Genomic DNA, 14,700 nt, shown 5'->3' with positions numbered 1-14,700 from the left:
AAAAGTAGATTGTAGTGACTAATTACATTTATCTCCTTTAAATTAAAGTCTCCAAATATTTTCAAGGCTCTATTGCCTGCCATGAAGGGGAATAGAGACAATCCAATTTAAGAAATTCCAGTTTAAAACAAAATAGAAGAAAACTTGATTTTTGTGTGTGTGTGAGGAAAATTGGCCTTGGGCTAACATCCGTGCCCATCTTCCTCTACTTTATATGGGACGCCGCCACAGCATGGCTTGACAAGCAGTGCATCAGTGCGCGGCCAGGAACCGAACCTGAGAACCCCAGGCCACCAGAAGTGGAGCACATGCACTTAACCGCTGCGCCACCAGGCTGGACCTGAAAACTTGATTTTTAACATCCTTTTGATTGTAAAATATAGATACATGTTGTCACAGACACTGTAAAAGCTTGGGAAAAAACATAGTTAAGCAAGAAAAAGAAAAGCACTATTCCTGCTAAAAATAAAGGTATATTCACATGTGTATATGTTCTAATTTTTAAAACTAAGATATTTTACAAAATATATGATTTTAATGAAAACTTCCAATGTTTTTACTCAGCTGCCAAACCTAACCCCCTAGCTTTCGATACAGATTTGTAAGCTTCTTGAGAAAAGGATGGTGTGTTTTCCTCCAGTGTGTTCCCAACATCTAGCACAGTTCCTGACACAAGTAGTCACTCAATGAAACTAGCAGAATGAATGAAAGCTGAAGAAAGAGATAAGATGATTTGAATGTTATTCCACTTTCTCCCTCAGTCTTTTTTAAGGGGCCACAAACACTGAAAAGTTCAAAAAACAAGTAAGCATTCTAAGTCACCCAAAAACTTGTTCATAATGTACTAAGCAACTCTTGTTTATCTCCACCCAGTACCTTTTCCTCCTTGTTCTGGGATCACCAGTTCCTGTGCTTTGGGAAACTCTTTCACCTAAATTCCAACTGTGGGCTTCCTGCGGGAGCTTGTCAATTGTGGTCATGGTGGTCAGCTTCCTGGCCAAATGAGGGCCAGTGATCAGGCTGACCCAATTAGCCACCCACCCACCCCTGGCAACAAGGGAGTAAGTAAGTGCCACTCCCCATCTCTGCTAGAGTGGCATCAGAGGAGGCCGGGTGAAGAGGCAGGACTTTTACTATCACTGAGGAGTCATAGGGCCACTCCCACTGCAGTGTCAGTGGAGACCACCTTGGGAGCCAGAACTCTCACACCACCCAGTGGTAAGGAGGAGCCCATCACCTCCAGAGTCAACAGAGGTGGAGTGGAGAACTTAGACTTCTGCCTCCACCTGGCAGTTATAAGGTGACACAGTTAAAACAGAAGGTTTAAATAAGACCCGTAGTCTCACAATATAATATGAAAATGTCCAAGTTTCCATGGAAAATCACTAGTCATATGAAGAACCAGGAAGATCGCAAACTGAGTGCAGAAAGGCAATCAACAGATGCCAGCACCAAGATGACAGAGATGTTAGAATTATCTGACAAAGATTTTAGAGCAGCCATGGGAAAAATACTTCAACAAACAATTATAAGCATGCTTATAATACATGAAAAAACAGAAAGCCTCAGCAAAGAAACCGAAGATATGAAGAAGAACCAAATGGGAATTTCAGAACTGAAAAACACAGTACCTGAAATAGAAAAGCTCAGTGGATGGGCTGAATAGGAAAATGGAAGAGGCAGAGGAGAGAATTAGTGAACTGCAAGACAGAACAGTAGATATTACCTAATATGAATAATAAGGAGAAAATAGACTGAAAAAATGATGGGGCCTCAGAGACACATGGGACTATAATAAAAGATCTAACATTTGTGTCGTCAGAGTCCCAGAAGGAGAGGAGAAAGAGGGAAGAGGTGAAAACCTCCTTGAAGAAATAATGGCTTAAAAACTTCCCAAATTCTTGAAATGACCAAGTTATAGAAATGGAGAACAGATTCATGGTTGAATGGGCTAAGGTGGGTTCTGGAGGGAAGTGGATGTGGTTATAAAAGGGCAACCTGAGGTATTTTTGTGATGATGGATATGTTCTGCATCTCGATTGTCTCGATGTCAGTATCCTGGTTGTGCCATCTTACTACAGTTTTACAAGATGCTACCATTGGGGGAAGCTGGGTAAAGGGTATATGGGATCCCGCTGTATTATTTCTTACAAGTGCAAGTGAATCTACAATTTTCTCGAAATAAAAGGTGTAATTTGAAAAAAGAAACCTTTCTTCTCAAAATAAGAACTGTTTCTACATATTCTTTCTGTACTGTCGTTTACAACACCTCTCACTTCTTCATACACATATATTCACTTGGGAGAGCAAATGTCTTCAGGATAACTGGTTCCATAGTGTTAATCAGATTTACATCTGAGTCTACTCAGTATTGAGTGATTTAGGCAAAGCAGCCTAAAATGGTCCATACCTCAAACCTTGAATTTTGGGTTATCAGAATTAACAGGCTCCATTGATTAAAGGAACTGGAAGTGCCAAATAGTGCTCATTTTGTCCTGTGTGAACCTGTTGTAAAAAGAAAAACATGAGAAGTAGAAAAATCTGTTTTAATTGACCTCCACATTTTTGTTTCTATTTTCAGTGGCTAACACAGTGACCTTTACCTACCTTAATAAATATATTCACACTCTGAGTAGTGGGAATATGTTCTTTTCTAGTAGTAGATTTTTAGAATATTGAGTACAAAAGCCAGCTTGATTTATAACACCTTAAGCCCCCATTTTCTCTTGGGGTGGGGCCACCGAGTTTCAGGTTAATCTTTTGCACTTGGCACTGGTGACAGACAGGCTGCCAGAGAAGCATTAGTGGAGCCTGAATGCCAGGAACCAATCAGTGCACCCCCCTTTTCTTCAACTGGACCATCGGCTCCAGGTGTGCAAAGGAGCATGTTATTAACCACAGGCTTCCCTGGCAATACTGTAGACAAAATGAACTCTCCCATAAAACCCATTCTGGGAAACATTGAAAGCTGGACTCCTTGATTTAAAAAAATATGTACTGAAAATAGTCATGAGAAATACTAGTTTGTAAAAGGGAAAAATGAACCAAAGTGTAGTTTATTCACATTTCTGTTGACTTTTCTCCCCTCTTGCGTCATCTGGGTTGCCTTCAACAATCTGAATCACTTGCTTATCTTTAGTTATGTTCATATTTCAGAATGAGGTTAGATTTGCATATTCTGTTCTGCAATCATGGTGGAAGTTGGCAACTCAGTTCTAGAGTGAACTTATATTTAAATGTATATGTTATCTAAAAGAGGAAATACTGTTTTTTAATTAATATAGATTTATTATCAAAATATAAATTTGGATTCTTGGCAAGACAAATATTTTTATCAGATAGAAAATGACAGTATAAATGATTATTATATGCCCCCCAGAACATTTAATGCATTATTAATTAATCTATAAAATTAGAGGAAAAAAAAGAATGTGGACTAATTTCATTTTATTATTGCTGTTTTGAATGAAGAGTTTTGCATATTTCATTTAATGCTCACAACTTAATCAGGCAGTGCTTCTAGACTCAACTTTATGGATGAGGATACTGAGGCTCAGAGAAGCGGAATAAATCTTGTCATGATGTACAGCACGATTGGAATCAAGATCTATTTGCAAAGCCTGTATTTCTCACTACTTTCTGCCACTAATATCATGCCATCAGGTGCTAGCCTCATTTTGGACCAATCCCGGCTTTCAGCAGAGATAGTGTGTGTTTAATTTAATGAAGAGGGAAACATCTTTTGACATCTGTGAAATTTAATTAGATTTCAAAACAAATATTCATTATGCAACATAAATCTTCCTCATAGCCATAATTATGAATGGCTAGATATTTCAATATCACACACTTTGCCAAACAGTTGCACCTCACCCTTGATTCTACATTTAACATGTAACTCCATATCTCTTTGTCACTGATCCTTTATCAGGCAACTACCCTATATCAGAGACTTAGCCACCTGAGACCCCACAGTACCCCAAACCAGCATCACAAAATTCCTATGCTTAGCTCAGAGTATTACAGCATTCATTCAGAGTCCTAACATATTTATTTGGTTTCTTAGAACACAGCAAATTAGAAGCAAATCATTAGAAGAAGGAGTATTGCTATTGGAGAAACTGCAAAAAGTTATAGCTAGTTATAGGGAGGGTGATGAGAAAAATCTCTAAAGGGAAGATGGAAAAACTGAATAAAGAAAAACAGAAACAAGAAATAAATGTAAAATCTGGGGTGATGTAAGCATGGGTTATTGCCTTAGATAAGGTAATGTTAGCACCTGTAACAAATAAATCTCCAAATTTTAGTGACCTGGCTTCGTACAATAGAAATTTATTGCCAGCTTATAAAATAGTCCAAGCACATGTTACTAGTCCATTGGAGATTATTCTCCACGTGGTGATTCAGGGATCCAGGCTTCTTCCATCTTGTAGCTCCACCAACCACAACATCATCCACACGCTGCTGGCAGAAGGCACAAAGACTAAGTGGAAAAGTCATACCATATCATATCTGCTCACATCCCACTGGTAAGAACAAGTTCAATGGCCACATCTGGCTACAAAGGAGTCTGGGAAATGTAGTCTTTGGCTGGCCCAATGTCCCTAGCAACAACCTACACTGTGGGACAGGGAGCAGTAATATTAGTGAACACATATATAGCTTAACATTCTCTAGTAGCTCCTGAAGATAACACTTTATTGTTCAACAATTAATACACATAACTGTGATATGTCATACACTGTTGGCTGGCTCATGCAACACTCATTCCCTTTCCTTCTCCCTTGCCTTCCTCTTCTCTCTGGGTCAAAAGTTAAGTACTTGTTTTCCCAGAATCCCCAGTAGTTAAGAATGGCCATATGGCAATGACTTGGCCAAGGAAATGTAAGCAAAATTCACTAGGAGCACCTGGACTAGATTTTGCTATTGACGTAAAATTCAGAGACGGCTCTGCCACTATTTACTCTCTCTTCTTCTTACCTTCAACTCCACTGTTTTTTGAAACTGTGGTAGCTAACTCGTGAACTTAATGAAAATGCTGAGAGAGTTGTAATGATGGTGACCTAGAGTCCTGAAGACATAAAAACCACTGAAACAACACCAGCAAACTCCTACCTCCCAATGCCCTATAATGGAAGGATAAAAACTGTCTTTAAGGCACTGTTAGTTGGCTTTTCTGCTACTTAAAGCCAATTGCATACCTAGGAGATACACATTTTGTTCATTTAAGAAGGAAGAAAAAATAGATAAAATAATATTTTCATTCATAATGGTTACACTGTATTAAAATATATTGACACAGATGGGAAATTTTAAATTATGCAGAAAATATACATACAGAAGACAGACAATTTCCCATGATACTGGCCCCTTAAATGTCACTCTATTCACTTTCCAACACATCTAAATATACTATTGCATATATGAATAATACACATTTACTCAACACAAAGAAATAATACTTTCAATGTCTTTATCAAGACCCAGTCTGTATTTAAAGCCAAAATCTTATGTCATGTAGGAAAGATGTAAAATAACAAAGGAACATAAACAGCACACTTTCTCTCTCAACTATGGATAATATAAAACTTTCCTGGAATTCAGTGTGACTTCCTTGAAAAAAAGTTTTAATAGAGTTTATAATTCATTTTAAGTGGAAACGTGTGCATTTGTTCTCTGCTAGCAATAAATTCATTCCCTGATATAGGTAGTTTTCACATATGTGCCACTTTCTCTGCAAAACTCAAAGGACTTTCAGTATTGGACCAACCGCCCCATTTCTAGCTATAAGTGGGCACCTAGGTGTGATTGGAAAGGCTTTGTGACTTCGGCCTTGTGGTCTTGAGGGTCATTAAAATTAGGATGAAAGCCAGTGGTCTTATAACTGGTCATTGCAGCCCAGCTGCACAAGATTCCAGGATGGTCCAGCACCCACATCAGAATGCATTCATCTATTCAACACCGTCCCAAGCCCTAGAGATATAGCAGTGTGTAAGGTAACACAGTCTCTGCTCTCATCTAGGTGGGATCGTTCATGGGTAGAGACAGACAACAAGCACATTCACATTTAAATAAATAATTTCAGATAGTGAAAAATACTATGTTGAAAATAAAGCAAGACGCTTGTGTATAGGAGGTGATTTTCGTGGCAATGGCTACTGTGGCTGGAGTGATCAGAGAATGTATTTTTTTTTGATGTAACATTTATGCTGAGACTTGAAGAATGAAAAGAATGTAGGCATGTGGAGATTTGGGGGAAAGAGTATTCCAGACACAGCAAACATAAAGTCCCTAAGAGTGAAATGAGCTTGGTATATTCCAAGGCCAGGAAGGGGGCCAGTTTATCAGTCAGCTATTGCTATGATAATGTTCTGTAATAGATTAGCCCCAAATTCAGTGTATTTCTTTTTTTGGTGGGGGTAGGGGGAGATCAGCCCTGAGCTAACATCCATGCCAATCCTCGTCTTTTTGCTGAGGAAGACTGGCCCTGGGCTAACATCTGTAATCATCTTCCTCCACTTTATATGGGACGCCGCCACAGCCTGGCCTGACAAGTGGTGCATCGGTGCGCACCCCGGGATCCGAAACCGGGCCGCCAGCAGCGGAGCGTGTACACTTAACCACTAGCCCCCCAAAAATACTCAGTGTATTTCTTATATGTCTTGCTCACAGGTCTGCAGATCACTTGGGGCCCTTATAATTCAGGCTTGTGGGTGAGCTGGGCTTGGTGCCAGAATTCAGGTCAGGTTCAGGTTTCCCCCACAAGTCCTTCTGGAGCCCAGGCCAAAGGGGCTGAGGAGTCCTACTGCATCCTCTTCTCATGGTGGGTTACAGGACTCAGAGAGGCCAGGCCAAACCTTTCAAGCACATTTTAAACCTTCAAAAGTAGTGCAAACAAAAGACAATCAGATGGCCAAGTGGAAGGCAAATGGAGGAGGAAGCTGCTTGGCTCACTTTGGTGCTTTGCAAGGTCACATGACAGAAGGAGGGGTGAAGAATTAAGAACAATAATCTACTGTGGCCAGTATGGACAGAATGTTGTGCATAAATGGAAACTTTACAGGTTTGCTGGAGAAGAAGCAAAAGCCAGATTATGTAGGGTTCGGGGAGAATGATAATCATTTTGAACTTCATTTTAATTATAATGCAAAACAGGAAGACTTTAAGTAGGGAACTGATTTGATCTGACAGATATTTTTCAGATTAGCAGGCTTTACTGTGGAGAACTGACAGACTCTCAGAAGCCCAGCAACCTGTCAAGAGGCCTCTGCCCTGGAATAGGGAAGAGAAATTTGACTTCGATTAGCTCAAGAGTGGAGAAGGTAAAAAATGGTCAGATTCAAGGTGTATTTTGGAGGTAGGACCAAGAAAGCTCACCTGATTGTGTGTTTTATGAGAAAAGAGGAAAATGAAAGATGGCATCTAAGTTTTTGCTTGAGCAAGAGGGTGGAGGGTGGTTGGGGAAGATGGGGAAGAAGCACTACAGGGCTGGCTGTCCGGAGAGAGATTTTGGTATCTGAATTTGTGTTGGACACATTAAACTTGAGAGAGCAGATAAACACACAAATGAGGTCAGGTAGCAGTTAAGTTATTGAGTCAGTATCGGGGAGAGAACTTTACTGGATGTATCTATTTGGTGAGGCTTCAGATATAGAAAGTATGTAATGCCATGGATCTAGATGAGGGGAATTAGGGAAAAAAATGTAGCTATTGTAAAAACCTAAGGACAGACTTCTAACATATGTCAACATTTAACCATCTCACAGAGGAGAAGTAGCAGGCAAAGTCGATTGAGGAGTGGATAACAAGGTGGAATGAAAATATAGCAGAGTGTGGTGTTAAGAAAGGTCAGAGAAAAATGCTTCAGGACAGAGAAAGTAACCTGGTATGCCAAATGCTGCCAACTGTTCAAATTCAATGAGCAGACCATGGATTTGGCAGAAGCTGCTCATGGTGAGCTCACATGAAACCATTTCACTGGAGTAGTGGGGGAAAAAGCTGGAGTGTATTGAGGAAGAAGATAAAGAGGTGTTTGGATGGGCTCTATTAGGTGATGTTTGTATATTGATGGGAATATTCTAGTACACAGAAGCATATAAGGAGACGGAGACAAAATCCTCGAATTGAAGGGAAGGGTTGGGACCTAGAGCACAAGAGAGGGGGTTGGCCTTGGCTAGGAGCAGGAATAGGTACTCCATCGAAAGAGAGGGAAGGTAGGCTCTGGAATCACGTGCAGGCACGTTGTTGGATCTAGGGGTGGGGAGGTAGGTCATGCTAGTCTAATTACTTCCATAAGCCAGCATCTAGCAGGAGATTCAAAGGAATGTCTGAGCTAGACAGTCAGGCATGTTGCCAGATGAGCATACTAATCATCTCTGCCTGGTACTCCCACTGTCCCACTCAACCCAGATAGGCTGTCGGTATGCTGGCCCAGCAAGAAAGACCAGTAAAAGAAGTGCAGGGGGGATGGATTCCCAGGGCTCAGCTGCTGCAGAGCAGCACCATGCCAGCCTGTAGAAGTCTTGTCCAACTGCTCTGCCAGGGGGAGGACAAAACAATGCTATTACAGTTAATTTTGCAGCTCTTTGTCCATTCAGCAAACTTCAGCTTTACCCTACACTCCCCTCATTTTCCAAATACCTTAATGGCAGCCCCTTCTCCATCACCTTAATGTGGTCTTACCTATCTCCTAGCCTCCAAACTTCTGGATAATTAGTCCAAGTCTCAGTCCTTGGCTTTTTTCTTCATCTGCACTCATTCTCTTAGTGATCTCACTTCGTGTCATGGCTTTAAATACCATCTACAAAAGAATTATTTCCAAATTTATATCTCTAGCCCAGGTCTCTCCCTTGAATTCCAGATTGGTATATCTGTCTCTCTGGCATTCCTACTTGGAAGTCTAGTAAATATCTCAAACTCAACATATCCAAAACCAAACTTGTTCCCTCTATTGCATTCTTAGTAAATGGCAACTCCAGCTTTGTATTTGCTCAGACAATATGAAACTCTTGGGGTCATCTTGGGCCCTCTCTTTTCTCACAACCTGTCAAAATATTATGCCAGCTCTACCATCATAACATGTTCACACTGCAACCTCTTATCATTATCTCCACTTCTGCTCCCTGGTCCAAGCCACTATCATCTTGCACCAGGATTATCACCTTCTTACTTACTTACTTACATAGCTTCCTTATTGGACTCTTTGCATCTCTCTTTCAATATATATCTTTCAGCATATATTCCCTGAAAATGTCAGCCAGAGTAATCCTTTTTAAACAAGTCAGGCCATGTCCTTCCACTGTCCTAAGCTTTCCTCTGTCTTCCCATCTCATCCAGAATAACAGCCCAAGTCCTTATAGTTGCCACATCCGTATTTACCCACTTTTTCTGATATCTGATATCGACTTGTTACCTGCTTTGCTCCCAGACTCTCAGCCTGGATTCTTGACTCTTGCTTTCCAAACTCACAGACTCGGCATTGCTTACTTCCCCAGACCCAGGGGAGCTGCTTGTTCTCCTCTGACATTGTATCTTCTATGACGTAATCCCTTTCTTGTCTGGAGCACAGTCTCCCACTGTGCCTCTTCTGACTTTTCTAACTTTTACCAGTGATTATTTTTAGCCTCTGTGGTTCGTAGGGGCTGCCAGTCCCAATCTTATCTATGCTCCTGACTTTGTCTTGACCTTCTACTGCCAAAGTTACTGCTTTGCTACTTACTCTGAGATAACTGTGGTTCTTCTTGGGGGAGGAAGATCTGTATCCTCAGGGACAAACAATCAGATAGTAGGATGACCTCTCACATCTTCCCACAGACCTGCAAACCCCACAGGGAGAATGCCTTATGGATCTCCGTCACATCTACAAGTTTGAAACAGGTAAGAAATTTCTTAGGAACACTTTACACTGTAAAGCGTTTTGGGTTCCAAAGAATTGCAAATTATTGCCTTCATCCTCCAGTCCTCCACAAATTTATTCCCAGGCGCTTGGCTTAATTGTCCTGCCCAATCACTTGTGCATCCCTGGAATGGTCTCTGTCAGTTACCAAATCAGTTGTTCAGCATATATGTGATAATTTACAAAGCCAGTTACTGAACCTCATAGTTAATTATGACTGTATTTGGCTTCTCTACAGAAGCTCCTAAGCTTTGGCAGTTTGCCTATGTGAATTCTTTAGGTACGTATTTTTCATAACATATACAAGGCAAGTTTGATTGAATATCTCTTAATACCTTCAAATACTCACAAGTACTGAAGAGTGAGTGAAGCCACTGTTTTTAAACAGCAAAAGCATTCCCATGTCACATCAGGCCTGTTCCCACCCATCCCACCAGGGTTTGTTACTATCTGCTAATATACGATATACTAAACATTTGCATTCTGTAAACAAAATTTTAAAGCTCTAATAAATGTTTCAGTGTAGCCTGGCTCCACTGTAGCAGTGGGCTTGCTGATTCAGCAAGACTGTAAAATAACAACAGAGCAATTCTGATGAACTAATCAGCTTGTTAAAAAGATTATACTTGCATTTTCTTTGGAAAATGGGTGCTTCTAGTTTTACTGAAACATTGTTTTCTATGATGTAAGGAGATTTTGTGTTATTTCCTCCTATCTTCTCTTATGAATCCATAAGATGAAAAACAAGGACAAGGCACTTCAAAGGGATTTGGGAGTAAAGAAGAATCGGTGTGTCAGGAAAGACTTGCTTCCATGGCTTCCATTTTTTTCTGTTAATACTGTTTAGATTAGAAAGCAGTGTGAATCACAACCTGGCCTCATTCCTTCCCCCTAAATACATACAAACCCACACACCTTTCTTTACTTGAAGAATTTCTGTTTATTTTTCAAAGAATAGCTCTAATATTTTCTTCATGTTGAGGGTGTCAGTAACCTCCCTCCATCCGTCTCCCACCTAACCACTTATTTTTCTATTCACAATGTATTGTCTGTATATCACTACTTATCATTTTTGTTGAATGTTTACATATATTTCTTCTAGACGCAAGAAGAAGATTTTCAAGGGCAAAGATCATATTTTTCCTTTGATATTCAGTACATTGGATTCAGTCTACAATAAATGATGAATACATTGGTGACAAACTGAGTAAATGAAATAGATTTTGTTGCCTAATGAACAGGAAAAAAATAGAATTGATAAAAGAGAAAATAGATATCTAGATATACTAGATACAAAAGCAATTGTATCTAGATACTAAAACAATACTAGATACTAAAGCAATTGACTTTGGGATGAATGGGAAATGCCATATTAGTTCTATTCTCCTAAGATGTGAGTGTTTGTTTCCCTGAATGTAAAGAGACTGGTGGACAAAATGTACAACATCAATATTATAACCTCCTCCTGGAAAGACTCTCTCTCATAATGGTCTTGATTTTTACCTGACAAGTGAGAGGGACTGTGACCACAGGCCAATAGAGAACATACGTGGAGTTATTTCTCTTATTCTCAGTGAGAAAAGCCATCTTTGGAACCAACAAAGAAGCTGTCAGCATAAAAAGGGAGCAGAAAGGAAGTGGTAAGGTGGAAGTAAAGCAAGCTATCATGGTGGAACAATTCTATTGTTATCCTTGAGGAAAAGAGGCAACTCCAATTTAAGAGGGCAGGAGATGGACTCAGAGGTGAAAGTCAAGATGGTGACTGGGCCACCAACACGAGCTGAACTTTGGCGTCGGCTTTCAATCATAGATGAGAAATGAAACCTGTCTACCCAGAAGAATTAGAGCCAGTCTATGGCTCAATGAGAACTGGCTGATGAACGACTTGAAGATAGTTAGACCAGAGCAGGGGATCCAGGGCATATTTGGAGGGATATGAGCCATATTAGGTTCAAGGAGAAGAGAAATAACAGAATACACAGAACCACATTTTCCAAAGAGTATTCTACAGATCATAATCCAGTAATGTGTTCCATGAATAAGGATTCCTCGGACAAACAGCATAGCAAACACTGCCCAGCATTCTCTCTGCTTGGTACACAGTTAGCTTGAAGCTTTCTAAGTAATTTCTCATTATCAAGAGGTAAATTATGAAAAAAATTGTATCTAATCCCAACGTGACTGTTGATTCTCCAGCTAAACAAGGAAGGTCTGCCTTGCTTGGGCTTTTACCCCCACTGGTACCTAGTTATCCTATGTTCTCTCTAAAATGACTTTCTTGACTCCTCAGGAGACAATTGGATGCTAGCTTTTGGAAGGAAAATATTTCCTTTCTGACTCACTGAATCAGGCTATGGCAAAAACGTTAAAGTGACTGCTTTATCGGTAGCTAGAACTTACCCTGCTTCTTATCTCCACAAAGTACACTCAAGCATTTCCCAAGGTGAATCCATGGGATGTTAGTGGGTGTTTGAATGAAGAGCTAGGGTCTCTGTGGTAAAATGTTCTTGGGTAAGCATGTGGTTATAGAGGATTTTGCTCTGCAGGGTTTCTCAGCACTTTACTGTTCACTGTCATTCTCCAAGTGTCATCCTCATCCCCCTCTTCAGTACTGCCCTGGCCTTTATTTGCTCCAACCAAGCAGCAACTAAATGAAACAGTAAAACAGACATCTCTCAAATGTCATCTATAAGGGCCCAAAGACCTCACTCATTCAGTTAATCAAAAATTCAGTTAAGAATACCCACCAAGGAGAGAAGTCAAGATGGGGGCGTAAGCCGACTCTGAACTCACCTCCTCCCACGTACACAGCCAATTTACAACTACTCGTGGAAAAATTACCCCTGAGACAGAACTGAAAACTGGATGAGAGGAACTCTTGCAACAACGGACAATCCTAACTGAGGTAGAAGAGGCAGCAATTCCCTTCTGGAGAGGAAAAACGCCGCCTTCACAAGCCGCAGCGCCTCACGGCCACGGAACAGCAGCCGACAGTAAGCAGCCTCCCTGGAGGCGCGGGGCCCTGAGCTGGGGAGCGCCCCCATTGGGGGCATTTTGTGGACCCAGCACAATCGAGATGAGTGGCACAATATCTGACTTTGCCTGCTACTAAAACATTGGGGAGCACCCCCAGAAAAGCTGGTTCACAAAGAGGTTAAAACCGGCTCTTAAAGGGCCCACGCGCAAACTCACCCGTTTCAGAAAGCAACCTAAAATCACCAGAAAGAAAGGTGCACAGTGCTTTGGTGAAAAGAGACTCACCAGATAGGCCCTGAGTACATCTCGGTGAGGGGTGAGACCTCTCCAGGGACCTGGTGTGGGTGTGCTGACACAGACGCCATTGGAGTTCTCCCTGGGGCCTGCTAGCCCAGGTCTGCCCCACCCACTACAGCACCGATTTAATCCAGCTCAGCCAGGGCAGGCAGCCCACACTAAAGACTGGCCCCACCCAACAACAAGCCCTCGGGCAACTTGTGGGCCTGCATACATTGGTGACTGGATTCTCTGCAGCCTGGCAACTGAGCACTTCAATGGGGCAGGGCGTGCACAAGGAGCAGGTGAAGAGTGTGTGGTGGTGGTGGTGGAGTGTGTGGGGCTCCCGCCGTGGAGAGACTGGTTCCACTTCAGGAGGTCAGGGCGTGCACAGGGGGCAGGACTATGTAGACTGTGTGTGGACCTGTGGGGGGCAGGGCTTGTCAGCTGCAGAAGACTTGTGCTTCTCAAAGACCCACATAGGGGGTTTGCCCCACCTTCCAAAGCCTGAAACAATTGAGTGCTCCCGTGCCTGAGGCCAGCCCCAGCCAGCTGAAATCCTCAGAGAGCTGACAAGAGATCTAAAGGCTGGAGGCTTATAGCAATTGTAAGCCCCTGACCCTAACAACCTGCCACGCTGGGGGCCTACTCACTTAAAAGTAATACTGCAACACAAATGTGGTATTAGAACTTGCAGCCAACTGTGCTGGGGCTCCCCACAGCTGATAAAGAGACTGAAGGGCCCACAACAACTACAAGCAGCTGAGCATTACAAGAGCTGGCCAGGAGCATAACTCAGCCTCCCTGGGCGCCTACAGGGAGAGCAAACAGGCCACAGCAGAAGGATTCACGTAGCCCACATAGGGGTCACCCCTGGAACATTGAGAACTGAGGGAAGCACACTGGAAGCCTCCTAAGCCATCACTTACATAAGGTCACCTATCCAAGAGCAGGAGACGTAGCTGACCTACCTAATACGTAGACACAAGCACAGGGAAAGAGGCAAAATGAAGAGGCAAAAGAATACATTCCAAGTAAGGGAACAGGACAAAACCCCAGAAAAGGAACTTAGTGAAACAGAAATGAGCAACCTACCCGACAGAGAGTTCAAACTAAGAGTGTTAAGGATGCTCACTGATCTGGGGAGAAGAATAGATGGACTCAGTGAGAATGTCAACAAAGAAATGGAAGATATATAAAAAGAACCAATCAGAAATGAAAGACACAATGCTGGAAATGAAAAACTCATAAGAGGGACTCAAAAGCAGAGTAGAGGATACAGAAGAACGGATCTGTGAGCTGGAAGAAAGACTAGAAGAAATTACCCAAGGTGAACAGGTAAAAGAGAAAAGAATTAAAAGAGTGAGGACAGTCTAAGGGACCTCTGGGACAACATCAAGCGCACTAACATCCGTGTTATAGGTGTCCCGGAAGGAGAAGAGAAGCGAGACAAAGGGGCAGAGAATCTATTTCAAGAAATAATAGATGAAAACTTCCCTAACCTAAGGAAGGAAACAGACATCCAGGTACAGGAGGCACAGAGAGCCCCAAAC

The 14,700-nt window shown here is 41.8% G+C and overlaps 1 protein-coding gene across 1 annotated transcript in view; it reads right to left on the bottom strand.

The window, feature by feature from the left end:
• The window catches only part of FBXL7 (F-box and leucine rich repeat protein 7), a 399,891-nt gene extending 386,658 nt beyond the window's left edge, over positions 1-13,233 (bottom strand). Inside the window, exon 1 of the mRNA XM_087443154.1 lies at positions 13,157-13,233. The gene's annotated coding sequence lies outside the window, so the exon portion shown is untranslated. The remainder of the gene's footprint in view (positions 1-13,156) is intronic.
• Between the last annotated feature and the right edge of the window lie 1,467 nt (positions 13,234-14,700).

Source organism: Ceratotherium simum, chromosome 18 (genome assembly GCF_057802395.1).
Source record: "Ceratotherium simum simum isolate JZ-2026a chromosome 18, ASM5780239v1, whole genome shotgun sequence".
Taxonomy (NCBI): domain Eukaryota; kingdom Metazoa; phylum Chordata; class Mammalia; order Perissodactyla; family Rhinocerotidae; genus Ceratotherium; species Ceratotherium simum.
This window is presented reverse-complemented; position numbering and strand designations above follow the sequence as displayed.